This window comes from Cryptomeria japonica, chromosome 2 (assembly GCF_030272615.1).
Source record: "Cryptomeria japonica chromosome 2, Sugi_1.0, whole genome shotgun sequence".
Classification (NCBI taxonomy): Eukaryota; Viridiplantae; Streptophyta; class Pinopsida; order Cupressales; family Cupressaceae; genus Cryptomeria; species Cryptomeria japonica.
The window spans coordinates 126,212,541-126,228,003 of NC_081406.1; positions in this window are offsets into that span (position 1 = coordinate 126,212,541).

A 15,463-nucleotide genomic window follows, 5' to 3' on the forward strand; every position below is an offset into this window, starting at 1 on the left:
AGATGCCAAATTTTGTATATAAAAACATCAATGAGTTGTAATGTGCATATCTAGATGCTAAATTTTGTATAAAAAGCAAGAATGAGTTGTAATGTGCATATCTAGATGCTAAGTTTTGTATAAAAAAACAACAACGAGTTGTAATTTGTATATTTAGATGCAAAATTTTGTAAATATAAACAGTAATGAGCTTGATAGTTTATATAAGATGCCAAATTTTATATATGAAAGTGTCCATGGGGCTGATTTGCAAATTTTGAATATGAATATGCAATTTTTTTTCCAAGTGTTTTGGGAAAGTTTTGAGTTATTATTGAATTACCCGATTTGAAGGGTTAGTAGGAATAGTTCAAATCTGAGATAGGATTTTGGTAGGTAGCGACAACATGACCCCATAGGCTCAAACGGATCGTCCATAAGTGCCACGGTCTTCGAGTTATGCTACGTCAAAGTTTGACCATTTTTTCCGCTTTGAGCGCTCAAGAGAAAACGTCGCTATGAGGTGGCTCGTAATGATCGGACATGTTGGGGAGTGAGACAGGGGAACACCTAGCCTAAACACGACCACCTAGATGTGCTTGCCCTCACGGTTCGTTCACATGACAATTAGAACGAAAGATACACTATTTTTCCACCTCTCACTGATGGTTTTTGATGCGACAGAAAAAATCTCACCACAAGAAAATGAAATCAAGTTTCCTGAAACTGAGATAGGATTTTATAGGTAGTGATAAAATGACCCCATAGGTTCAAACGGATCATTAATAAGTGCCACGGTCTCCAAGTTAGGCTACGTCAAAGTTTGACCCTTTTTTCCACTTTGAGCGCTCAAGGGAAAACGTTGCTACGAGGTGGCTTGTAATGATTGAACACCTTAGGGAGCAAGACAAGGGAACACCTAGCATAAACCTAGCCACCTAGATGTTCTTGTGCTGATGGTTCATTCCCATGACAAGCAAAACGAAAGATGCACTATTTTGCCACCTCTCACTAATAGTTTTTGATGGTTTTTGATGCAACAAAAAAAATCTCACCACAAGAAAATAGAATTGAGTTGCCCAAATCCGAGATAGGATTTTGTAGGCAGTGATAACATGACCCCATAGGTTCAAACGGATCATCAATAAGTGCCACGATCTCCGAGTTACGCTACGTCAAAGTTTGACTATTTTTTTCGCTTTGAGCGTTCAAGGGAAAACATCGCTACGAGGTGGCTCGTAACGATCAGATGCCTTGGGGAGAGACACAAGGGAACACCTAGCATAAAACTAGCCACCTAGATGCGCTCGCGCTAATGGTTCGTTCCCACGACAAGAAGAATGAAAGATGCACTATTTTGCCACCTCATTGATAGTTTTTGATGGTTTTTTATGCAACATAAAAAATCTCACCATAAGAAAATGGAATCAAGTTGCCCGAATCTGAGATAGAATTTTGTAGGTAGAAATAACACGACCCCATAAGTTCAAATGGATCTTCCATAAGTGCCACGGTCTCCGAGTTACGCTACGTCAAAATTTGACCATTTTTTCCACTTTGAGCGCTCAAGGGAAAATGTTGCTACGAGGTGGCTCGTAACGATCAGATGCCTTGGGGAGAAAGACAAGGGAACACCTAGTGTAAAAATAGCCACCTAAATTCACTTGCATTGATGGTTCATTCCCATGACAAGCAGAACAAAAGATGCACTATTTTGCCACCTCTCACTGATAGTTTTTGACAATTTTTTATGCAACAGAAAAAATCTCACCATAAGAAAATGGAATCGAGTTGCCCGAATCTGAGATAGGATTTTTTAGGAAGCAATAACATGACCCCATAGATTCAAATGGATCATCCATAAGTGTCATGGTCTCCGAGTTAGGCTACGTCAAAGTTTGACCGTTTTTTCCGCTTTGAGCGCTCATGGGAAAACATCACTATGAGGTGGCTCGTAATGATCAAATGACTTGGGGAGAGAGACAAGGGCACACCTAGCATAAATGAGACCACCTAGACATGATTGTACTAATGGTTTGTTCCGCTGACAAGCAAAACAAAAGATGCACTATTTTACCACCTCTCACTAACAGTTTTTGACGGTTTTTGATGCGACAGAAAAAATCTCACCGCAAGAAAATGGAATTGAGTTGCCCAAATCTAAGATATAATTTTGTAGGCAGTGATGACATGACCCCATAGGTTCAAACAAATCATCCATAAGTGCCACTGTCTTCAAGTTACACTACGTCAAAGTTTGACCATTTTTTCTGCTTTGAGCGCTGAAGGGAAAACATCGCTAGGAGGTGGTTCATAATGATTGGATGCCTTGGGGAGAGAGACAAGGGAAAACCTAGCATAAACCTAGCCACCTGGATGTGCTTGTGCTAATGGTTCATTTCCATGACAAGCAGAATGAAAGATGCACTATTTTGCCACCTCTCACTAACAGTTTTTGACGGTTTTTGATGCAATAGAAAAAATCTCACCATAAGAAAACGGAATCGAGTTGCCCAAATCCAAGATAGGATTTTGTAGGTAGAGATAACATGACCCCATAGGTTCAAATGGATTGTCCATAAGTGCCACAGCCTTCAAGTTACGCTACGTCAAAGTTTGACCATTTTTTCCGCTTTCAGCGCTCAAGGGAAAACGTCGCTACGAGGTGGCTTGTAACGATCGGATGCCTTGGGGAGTGAGACAAGGGCACACCTAGCGTAAACCCAACCACCTGGATGCACTTGCATTGACGATTCATTCCCATGACAAGAAGAATGAAAGATGCACTATTTTGCCACCTCTCACTGACAGCTTTTGACGGTTTTTGATGCGACAGAAAAAATCTCACCACAAGAAAACGGAATCGAGTTGCCCGAAACCAAGATAGGAGTTTTTAGGCAGTGACAGGATGACCCCATAGGTTCAAATAGATTGTCCATAAGTGCTTCAACTCTTCTTTTATAGGTGATGAAATGTTGAACTTCACTCCATAAGAATGAAATGATGAACTTAAGCATGAAATGTCTTAATTGGTTCTTGAAATGATGAACTTCACTCCATAAGCATGAGTGTATGAAATAATAACATCACTCCAATCTCTTCATGCATGAAGGACTCAAAGAAAATTAATTCAATCAAAATATAGAATATCAACATTACTGGTATGAGTACTTGGGTATACACAATATGAGCAATAGATAGTTTAAAAGTATATGCCATATGAGTTACAAGTAATGAACAAATTGGATCACATGTCAAGACATATACACAACTAACAAATTTGATCATATTTCAATAGCAAATAACTAAGTTTCAGGAATATCATGTTTCATATATATCAATGAACAAATTGGATCAAATATCAAGTTTCATATATATCAAAATGAACAATAATCATGTACATATATCAAAAAATGGCATAGATGCCAAATCAATAATAGTTACAAAAATGTGGCATGTGCCATGTCTGTCAAAGTCAATATATACATATACAAATGTCGAATATATAAAAAATTGGCCCTTCAATGACCACAACAATAACTATATGTCTCTATCTATATCTATGACTGCGGCGGATTATCAAAATCAAGCCTCTTCGAAGCAATATGTGGTTGCACAAGGACAATTCAAATGTCTAATTAGATATATTTTCTCAATATAACATCAAAATAACTAAATACTAAACTCTAAATTGTTTGAAGTTGAAAAGTTGATTACCTCATCTCCGTCTTCTGCAATTCGATGAGGCTGAGGATCCGTGGGATGTCCTGTAGGAGGCTATAACTGGTAAAACAACATTAATACATGTTAATGACATATATGTCAAATAACACATAATAACTAAAAATGAATAGACTAAAAAACTAAAGCATACCGGAGCCTCAGATGGATGTGTTGTGGTCGTAGAAGGAAAAGTCACAGATGAATCAGTTACAACCATTTCCTATATCCATGGTAAGTGATCCAAAAGGAATTAACTAGATGGTTTCAACTTCGTTATGCACTTAGTGAAAAGGATTTGATCTAAGACAGACATACCTTTTGCCTTGGTCGTGTTGGATCCCATAATATATGTGTAGGAATTCTACTGAAATGGAATGGTAGAATAATAGTAGGAAGTTTGCAAGGGGCCTATAATAGTTTAAAGACAATCATACAAGTTAATAACCCAAAGTTGTTGACAAACTATCTAAAACAAATATTTTTAACATATGTAGAAAAAATGCACACCGAATCCTCGTATAGTTCTCTTGTAACCTTAGGAGGCCTTGTTGAATTTGATGTAGCTATTACCATTTCCTGTATGAAACATGATAGCATATGATATAGACATAAAAGGATTTAGTTATTTTGAACAAGCAAGAATGCAATCCAAAGTGAATATGAAGATATCACCTCTTCGCTCTGCTGAACCTCATCAACATCAGGTGCATTCATTAATTCCATAAACCCCATATGTTTCTGTATATAGAACAAATAAATTAAGTGCATTTATTAATATCTACATATACATGTTTAATCATAATACATTTCAACAATTGAATTTAAACTATAGTGAATTACCTTCTATCGTTTGGGTGTCCGAGAGGGTATCTTTTTCTGCCTTGGAGTGCTAGAGGATGGCTTTCTTACACGAGATGTCCTCGAGGCAAGTGGGGTAAACTAATGGAAAAAAATTAACATAAGGGAAAAGAGCATGTATTTAATATATCACTAAGTAAAAAATATATAAGTCTAAATGGTATTGCATAGCTATCTTGGCCAAAGTCAATGGCTGAAAGCATGATATCATCAAGTTGGGACATCTCAGCCACTGATAAGCCCTACAAAATATCAAGTAATGATACATATAATTAACAAAATATACTTTGAATCCGATGTATTATTATATTTTTAACAAATTTACAAATCTTTACCTCTGGTGGCGGAACTACTTGTGACCGTGGAGTCGACTGAATAGTATGTGGTGTACTCCCACCACCTGTTGCACCCTGCAATGCATTTTATTTATATGTCACTTTAAATTCTTCTAAAAATAAAAATTCATTTCTTTTTACAAGATTTAGTCACTTAATTGATAACATGTCATAAACAGAATTAAACGCACCTGTGTCTGATAGAGAGGGTACAACATATTAAGCAGTTCGTTGTTGAGGGCCATATCCTCTGCAGTGGAAGCATGGCATCTACTCCCGCAAAATGTACATGAATGAGATGTCCCACCATCCTCATCTACATCAGTGTCTACACCAGAACATACACCCTGGTAGGTGGGGCACATATGCTAAATGGGTTGGCTCGTGCCAAATGATGCATGAGGTGCTACTGATGAAGGAGGTGTTGTTGAGGAAGGAGGTGTTGCTGATGAAGGAGGTGTCGCTAATGAAGGAGGTGCTATAGGTTATGGTACATCCTCTACTCTGACCAGCTGTGTCCCATGCTGAACAATGACATCAGTCAATGATGCAGCTGCCTGAAGAGTCTGTAATTCCATAGACTCCTTCAAGGATATAGGGACAGTGACATGAACCATGGGTTTAGGAGCTATACGCCTCCTATGTTGTGGATCTACCACCCCATGGGCCCTAGGTCTATCCTGCATAGAGCCTCTCCCTCTACCCTAAAATTTTCGGATGTCAAAGTAATTCGGCTTCTCATCGAGGATAAACTCACAATACAACTTTCTCAAAAAATATAGAGGCACCTCCCAATTATTACAAGGTGGTTGGTCAAAGACCATAGACCACCTATCCCAAAAAGCATCTTTTAACCTAGCATGAACACACCAATGTATAGGAAATAGAGTCATATTTAGTTCTAGGTTGTTACTGGTAACAGGATCGGTGAAAAGAGAACATATGTCAACTTTAACTATGCCCTTTTTCTTCACTTGATCATATGACAACCCATCCACATAAAATGTTTGACATCTATCCCTTTATGAACCCCATTTCGTAACCTCCCTAGATACCTCATTTGCACTATTAGCCATTGTTTCTAGTGTTCTGGCAAGGGTTGAGTGGTGCTCAAGCTTAGAGGTCCTCAACTTATTCACCAATATAGAAATTTGGGCACTATTTTGTGTAAGGCGATTGATGAGATCCTCTTGTGTGGCATCTACATGATCTAATGGAGGATGTGGAGGGTTTTGGAGTGGTGGTGGTTGTTGAGGAGCAACATTTTTAGGATTTTGAGGGTTTTCTTGTTGCTCTTGTGCAATGTTAACAGGGTTTTCTTGTGTTGCTTATGCAGGAGGAGGTCTTTGTTGTCTATTTCATTTTTGGGGATTGCTTGAAGAATCTGACATCATATTAATAAAAACAAAACTTAAATCAATTAAAAAACCCTAATTTAATTAAAATGCAAAGAAAAATAATCAAACAAATCAAATCTAACCTGTTCGATGGGGTGCCATTGTTGAAAATTGCTTTTGATGATGGGAAAATAAAAAATTGTTGCAAACTCGTGCGGGTTCGATGCTTTTTTTGGCTTCTCCTTGCTGTTCCATGGGTTTTGGCATTCAAAATGGCCAAAACCCGTGGCCTAAACAAAAGAAATATGTTTCTCAAAACCCGTACGGGTTTTGAGAAACTTTAAATTTTTTTATTTAAAAAAAATGTTCCTCAAAACCTGTACGGGTTTTGAGGAACTTTTGGTTTTTTAATTGTTTTTTCTCTAAGCTTGGTGTTACCAAGCCTAGCATGTTTTTGAAATTTTAGAACCCGTACAGGTTATGAATTTTTTTATTTTTTTTGGCATGTGGCCACTTTTCTGTTCACCATCTTGGTGCACTCACCCCATGTTAGGGAATACATACATTGCAACATTGAGGAATTGGGTAATTCAGATATGTTATCACTGTACACTAAACACATGATGGATGATTTTGGGAATTTTAAATCTACCTTCAAGGCATTGTGATGTAGGAGCATCCCCAGTTGATGAGCAATCTTGCATCAACCAAAACTATTTCCTTTCAGTTTTGTTCTTGTCTAGTTCTTTATGCAACTTTTTCTGTTCTTGTCGGTTGGCACCAGTAGTTGCTTTCTTTTCATGGCAGATATTATTTTTGGTTTCTAGGAAGGTTCATATTTTTAATTCATTTGGGTTCTTTTCCGGTCAGTTATCGCCTCTAGTTGACTGTTTCTAGGTTCTGGGACAATTCTTGTGCTCACCAGTTGGTTTTTCTTCATTGCCGAGACAATTCTTGGCATGTGGATCTATCTTGGGTCTTGTCTAATGTTCTTTGGCATGTGGCCAACCTTCTTGCTGAAGCACACTTCATGTTTGTTATTTTCCATAAATATTTTTAAAATTTTTTAGGGCCGACCTATTTACATGTTTCATTTTCCTGCATTGGTAAATGTAATCTTATGAGGCTGACCCAGATATGTTTCGGTGGGTATAAATATGATGTTATGTAGTCATTTGTAGGGGCAGAGAAAGTAGAATTGAGAATAAGGATTGAGATTTGCATTTTGTAATTTGGTTGCTTCTTAGGGTCCTGGATTGGATTGTATTTGGTTGATAGCCTACATGTAACCGGTTAATTATAGGATGTTCTTTGATGATTATATGATGATAACCGGATGGTTACCAGAAGTTCTAAAGCAATAATATGATCTATTTATGCAATCTTGTTATATTTTCTTGCTTCTTTCATTGTGTTACTCTTTCTACATAAGCTAGTTGATTCTCTATGAGGGTTTTACTAGTTATGGCTGCATCAAGTGGTATTAGAGTTGTTTATGGACTGGATGGTGGAAGAATTATTTGCGAACATTGAGGATTTCCTTTGGGTGGATAGATCATTGATTGGAGGTAGGTTGCATGTGTGTTCAATAGATCATCGAGGGGAGGTAATTGAAACTGGAAGTCAGATCGTCAAGTTGAGGCAGTTCACCAGAGTGGAAGAGGAGATGCTGCCTAGAAGGAAAAACCCTCGGAAGGTAGAGAAAATGATGGAAGACTTCAAGAATGAAGTGAGGAATGAAACCTAAAATGCTTTGGTTGGTTTACGGAGGAACCTTGATTCTGAGGATGAATATGAAGAAGCCAGTGAAGAGCTTGAAGACATTGAAGGACTGAAAGATGAAAGAGAGGAAAGATTCTTGAGAGAAGTGGTGCAAGTGAGTAAAGTTAATAAAGTTTAAGTTTCCAACTTTTTCGGAACACTAAACCTAGAGGATCTAATCGATTGGATCAAAGAGTTGGAGGATTACTTCAAGTTTGAGGATGTCAAGGACCCATAGAGATTCTAGTTGGCATAGACTAAGTTGAAAGTGCATGTTGCATCATGGTGGATGGAATTGCAGAAAGACAGAGTAGAGAATGGTGAATTGAAAGCCAAGTTGATACCGAGGACTATGAATTGGAGTTGTTCAAGAAGTTGCAGAACCCGAAACAAAGAAACATGACTGTGAAGGAATATACTGAGGAATTCTACAAGGTGGTGATTAGATCTGGACAAAATCTATGGATAGAGAAAAGGTGGTGAGGTATATAAATGGAATTTCTTTTAACATTCAAGATGAGATGAGTATGTTGAGGGTTTCCACAATTGAAGAAGCTTACTAGTATTCTTTGAAGGCTAAGGAGAAGATGAGAAGAAGACAACCGAATAGAAGGAAGGAGAAATTTAAAGTTCAGATGAGTGACAGTATGAAGAAACTGGTTGAGGAAGATGAATTAAAACCTAAGTGGTGTAAAGAACCAGAACATAAATCTCAGAGGAAAGGCAGTGGTAGTACAGGTAGAGATTTTCCTCGCAAATGTTACAAGTGTGGAGAAACCAGACATAGATTCTATGGATGTAAGAAAGGAATGGCAAGAAGTTGTGTGGCAAATGAGGAACCGAAAGGAGAAGGTACCGGATCTGACTATGCACCAGAGCAAGGAGAATCCCTTATGTTCAGAAGAAAGGATACCAGATCTACTCAGAGGAAGAGTCTTTTTTGGACTGTGTGTAAATCAAGTGGTAAGTGTTTCAAGGTTATTGTAGATAGTAAAAGTACTGACAATTTGGTATCTAAGGAGATGGTTGTGAAGCTTGGATTGAAGAGGCTTGAGCATCCTTGTCCTTATGAGGTAAGTTGGTTGCAAGATGATCAAAAGATAGAGATAAAGGAGCAGTGTTTGGTGAATTTCAGCATTGGGACTTTTAGAGTTTAGGTCTTGTGTGATGTTGTATCTATGAGTTCTTGTCATGTCTTGTTGGAAAAACCTTGGCAGTTTGAGAGAGGAGCTATTTATGACTATAGAAGAAACCTAGTCACTATTGAGAAGGATGGGCAAAAGTTCATATTTATTTCTTTAAAAGAGAAAGTGAAGGAGGTAAAGAAAGATCTGATGGAACTAATTGTAGAGGTTATACCAGAAGGTGACTTGAAGAAAGATCTGATAGAACTAGTTGTAGAGGTTGACATGAGTTGGTAAAAGGATCTGATAGATGAACCTGATGGATAGATGGAATCGAATGACAGAGAGATTATGATAACAAACCGCATGAAGTCTTGTGGCACAAACAAATTAGAGTTGTAGAAGAAAGAGAGCAGTAAACAAAGACTATATATAGACCTGAAGCAAAGGAAGAGAAACAAAGAGGGTCAGAGGTGAGAGAAGCCGGTTGAGGCACCAGAGGAGCTAAAGCAAAGGTTAGCAAATAAGGAAGATGTTTGGATCATAAATGATCATGGGGTCTTTATTCCAAATCCTTTTAGATGTTTATGAGTTTCCTCTCATGGAACATCTTTTTCTACCAAGGTTGTTTGATGCATGAGCATCCCCAGTCAATGAGCAATCTTGCATCAACCAAAAATATTTCCTTTCAGTTTTGTTCTTGTCTAGTTCTTTATGCAACTTTTTGTGTTCTTGCTGGTAGGAACCGATAGTTTCTTTCTTTTCATGGAAGATCTTACTTTTGGTTTTCAGGTGGGTTCATATGCTTAAATCTAGATTTTCAATTCATTTGGGTTCTTTTCCGGTTAGTTATCGCCTCTGGTTGATTGTTTTTGGGTTCTGGGACAATTCTTGTGCTTACTAGTTGGTTTTCCTTCATTACCGATGCAATTCTTGGCATGTGAATCTATCTTGGGTCTTGTCCAATGTTCTTTGGCATGTGGGTGACCTTCCTACTGAACCACACTTCATGGTTGTTATTTTGTGAAAATATTTCTTTAATTCTTAGGGCCGACCTATTTACACATTTCATTTTCCTGCATTGGTAAATGTAATCTTATGAGGATGAACTCTTACTACATAAGTCGGTTGATTCTCTTTGGAGGTTTTATCAGTTGTGGCTGCATCACATTGCAAGATAAGGATTTTACTCAGTCCCTTCATTTCCCTGTATTTGATGAGTCTAAATGGGTGAGATATGTGTTGAGTTGAATTAATGATGAGTTTTTATGGCTAGATAGTCCTCACAAGATTACGAAGCAAGCCATTCAAGCAGTCACCTATTTGAATGCAACTAGTGAGGTCCCTAGACTCTGGAATGTCAAGAACACAATTGTAATGGAGGTAACCGGATCCAAACATGATAACTAGTGAATGACTATTATTGATATTGTTGAACATGATTTGAGATTTGCTTCGATGGTCATAGGAAAGAAGCATGTGTTCAAATTTGGCTCTTTGATTATCTATATGGAAGTTTACTTCTTGAATAAGATACCGGTGTTGGAAAAGATCAATGGGCTTATGATAAACTGGTGGCAGTCCAAATCAAGGAAGGGTTACAAGGATTGGGTGACATAGTTTAACAAAAAATATTCTTTGTGGGGATACTTCAAGTCATTTCAAGCTATGATGCAAAGAAAAGAGATGATCATAAAAGAAATTGTGGAAAAGTATGAAAATATTGTATGCTTCATGGTTGACAAGGATCAATGCCATATGGAAGCAATTAAACCTAAGATAGTTTGGATCATGCCCATGGGGTATGAAGTAGATGGGAATACACTTCATGCTTATGCTAAGAATCTTCTCAATAAACCGATGGATGAAAAGGATGAAATATTTGGCACTTTCAACGAAAAAGAATTGGACCTGCATATAAAATTCACTAAGACTAGTAGGAAAAGGAAGGTTAGAAATGAGGTTGAACATGTTGGAATCCAATCACACTGAGGGGGGGGGGGTGAATCAGTGTTAAGAGTTCAATTTTAACCTTATTAAAACATGCATACACCAACCGGTATACCAGTACATACAAAATCGAAAGAAAGTAAAGCAACCAATAAGCCAATCACATAAATGAGAACCATAACACACAAAATTAAAAAATATAAGGGGCTTGCACTTGTAGGAAGGTTTACAGCCTAGAGCACACTGCTCAATCACAAAAGGAGCCTCACTGACTACATATAAATCCAGAGTACAATCTGGAGAAGTGTTGAACTGCAAAAGGTAGCATCTTTTATGCCAGAATATAGTTCCAGTTAAGTTCTGTCTATTCCGGTCTAAGACCCTAAACCCTTTACTAAAACAACCCTTACATAAATATCCTCACATACATAATCTCTCTGATATATTTTACATTATATCACATCCACATATCTATCACCATATCTATATCAAAATGATCTAATCCAACTGACCTATATACCTTGTACAACTTATCATGCCTTATGTCGGCTTACAAAGATTATTACAATATCAAATTACATGTCGGCTAGTTAACATAAATAAATGAATATCAAAAATAATTGCTGATGTCAGATCCAAGAGATGTCAGCCTCCAATATAAAATAACCTTTTTCTAAACCATGTCAACCTACATTGACGGTAACCAAAGAAATCCTTCTATCATGTCGGTACTGGTGTCTATGTAGTGTCTATCAGTACACAACTGAGCCAAAACGTGAAGTTAGAATAAGATACCATTTTGCGATCAATGACAACATAGTGAAGCCAACCAATTGAGTGTCAATTGCCAACAATCTACCCCTTTGGTATTGATGGCAACACTCATGTGAAAAATGGTTAAGGTTTCATCCTGCCTGCTCCCCTTGAGCTGAATATACAAAAATACTCTACACTCCATGTCTCCCCCTAATGTATACAAATCCTTCTATTATTTTTCACATCTATATCACTCCCCCTTTGACATCAATGCCATCAAAAATTCTAAAAAGAATGTCAAAGATCCAAAAAACTGTACAATGAATATCCCAAAAATATCTTACTGGAGCTTAACAAATTTAATTTTTTTTGAATAAACCTTCTCCAATAGCTCAAGATAAGTATTCCAACCAATTTTGAAAGTGCTGAAAATAGATACAAGTCCATTTAGTAAATGAGAAAATGATTATTTCTCACTTATCTCTATCAGTGTGGACTTTTCAACCATATCCATACATTCCTTCTTATGTACACTGAGTGAATCCAACCAGGGACTCACCAAGCCTCTAAGAATTCTAGCTCTTCTTATGATTTTTTCTTTTTCCTTCTCAAGAACAAAAATTTGGGCTTCCAAAATCAAAATTTGACCATCAATGGATGTAGTCAATGAAGTCAATCCATCAAAAGAATTAGCTATACTTGCAATTTTCTCCTAAAATTCCTTTATCTTCTTATCCACATTAACTATAAGTATATCTGTGTTACAACATACTCTATGTATATTTGTACATTGTTTCAAAGAATTGTCTATCAGTTTCAGCTTTTCATCAATCTTCTTCTTCTCATATTCAATCACCTAATCAAATGCAACTCTTTTATCTTGTTTGAACCTCTCCTGTGCTTGCCTATTTGAAATTTTCTGCAAGGATTGAAAATCCTTTGAAATATGCTTAGTAATTGTCTTAAGCTTGCCGGATGGGCTTGCTTCCCTGCCAATCTTGCAATCTAGGACTAGTCTGTGTAAAATAGTGATAGACTGGTCAATAATCCCTTTATCCGTAGATCCCTCCATTATTTTATGTGCAACCATCATCATGAGTTCAGTAGAACTCATCTTGATTATGTTTTTCTTTACAACATGCAAGGTGTCAATTGACAACAATGATGCACCTACTACCAGTTCCCTGTCGGCTTCCCCTTTCTTCTCCTCTGATGATTTATCCTTTATAGCTTCCTCACTTGCACTGGTGGCTTTGCCACTTGGTGCAGTCTCTATAACTAGCAGTTTCCCTGTAGGAACTGTAACCTCAACCTGTACATCTATATGTGGAGGATTGTTATCCTCAACATTAGTATCTTGTACAATATCAACCTCTTCACTCTTAGTACTTGTCGGTATCTCAACATTTGTCTGTATACTTGTATCTACTAGGGGCTTAATTTCCACTATTTTAATGTTTTTCAAAATTGAGAGTGAAGTACCCATAATACCCTTTCCTTTTCCTTCAACCAAGGTGTTTGCAGTGTTTGTCTTTGATTCTAGTGAAGTAAAGAAACCTCAGTTCTCTCCAAAGAACTTAACCCATGCCTTGTGGATCTCCTTTATTATCTCATTTACCCTTCCTAGCATCAGACCAGTTATTCCATGTTTGTTGTTAAAGACTTTTCTATCTTCCACCTCAAGTGTCCTATCCATTTCCTCTAGAGTAATAGAAGCACAAATAGATAGCAATTCTTGAATTTTTATGTGTTTGTCTTCTTGCATTGCTGATAGTCTCCTAGCATCTAACATATCATACAATTCTATCAACATTTGATCTTCAATTTCTATTAAGGCTTTCTTATAAATATCTAAATATAACAATACTGCTTCCTCTAACTCTCTTTGTTCATCATCCTCTAAATGTTCATAATAAAACTGTACATTCTTTAACATACCATACTTAGTTATTTCATCAACTAATTCTGCACAAGTTTTTGGTGGAATGATAGTTACATTACTAGATTGAATAGCCGCATCAATGTCATTCTTCTTCTTTCTTTTTGTAGTACCAGATGGAGTTGAAGGTGTTGCTTTTGGTGCTTTCTTTTGTGTCGGTAACTTGAATGTAACTTTGTTGACCAGTTACTTTTTAGCCTCTACTTTTGTTTCCTCTATTTTCTTCCTTACAACCCTTTTGAATGTCAGGGGTGTGTTATCCTCAGATTCAGACTCAGTTGTGATAGTCTCAATGAACACTTCTGGATCTTTCCTCTTCCTGCCTTTCTCTAGGACAACATCAATTAATGCTTTGATGTCTTGTGCAACCTTCTCAACAAACTTGCTTGCCTTTCCTTCCTGCTTCTCTCTCTTATTCTGGTTGAACTATGTTTCAACCTCTTATGTTTTTTGTTTTGCAGTACCACAAGGCTTCTCAGCCTCATCAATAGGTGCATCAATAAACATTTTTGCATAAGCCTCAAGGATCTATGGATCAACTTCATAGCCCATTTCCTCAATCCAAATCTTTTGAGGCTTAACCCCTTCAATAAGTGTTTCATCTTTCTTCACCATGAAGCATATGTTAGTTGAATATTTCTCAACAATATGCCTACGAACCCTTTCCCTAGATTTCATAGATTTCTGGAATCCCTTAAATTATCCTCATACTTTATTATCCCTTTGACTACCTAAAGTAACAATTGACTTTTTCAATTATCTCCCTATCAGGATAACAAATGCCCATTGCCTCTTCCTAAAATCGGGAGTGTCATTCATGAAAAATAACATTAAGAAGACAATTAAGTTTCCATACCGGAAAGTCCCTTTCTTTTCACCTTTAATCTTTCCTAGGTTTAGTAATAACTCATCTAACATCTAACCACATAGATCCAATTTATCATTTTCTCTCATCATTTTGTAAGCTATGAAAATATAGGAGCTAGAAACAGAATTCAGTCAGTTTGACTAACTTACCTTATAACCGATGATCATGCTACCGAATATGATGTTTGTGTTGGTAATAGTGCTTATTGTCATAGATCTTCTGTTAGATGTTGCGCCAGTGATTTTTTTGACATAATTATTTGAAACCTTCTTATTTGGACATTGCCCAACCTATGGTAATCTAGTGATTGCCCTGATGTCCCCAAATCCTCAATGTGATAGTGTATGTATGCCCTAACATCTTCAACATAAAAAACTCCCTCCTGAACATGAGAAAATACTCCAACTGAATCTTCGAGGGTAGCCACTTATGGATAGTGCTTGAAAACTAGCCTGGGATGGTCCTTGACCTCTACAACACTCAAATTGGCAACAAAGATAGGAATAGATGATGATCCCGCTTCCATGTTCAAAGATAAATACCTATTAATCTCTTCTAGTGTAAACCCTTAACAAATTCTTCCAATCGTCGATGAAATCACTCAAGAAGAAATCTGATCACACTGAATAGACTTTGATCGCTCTGAGTCACTCTTAATCACACTGAATCGCTTTCAATGCAAGGTGATATCAAATGAAGTGAATTCGACATTTTATCCTCCAAGAAAAAACCTAATCTTTTATTGACATCAATGACTGTCGGTGAATAATATCGGATCTCGAATAGAACATATCCATGTCGTATAAGTACCTCCAATGTCTAGAACATCTTCC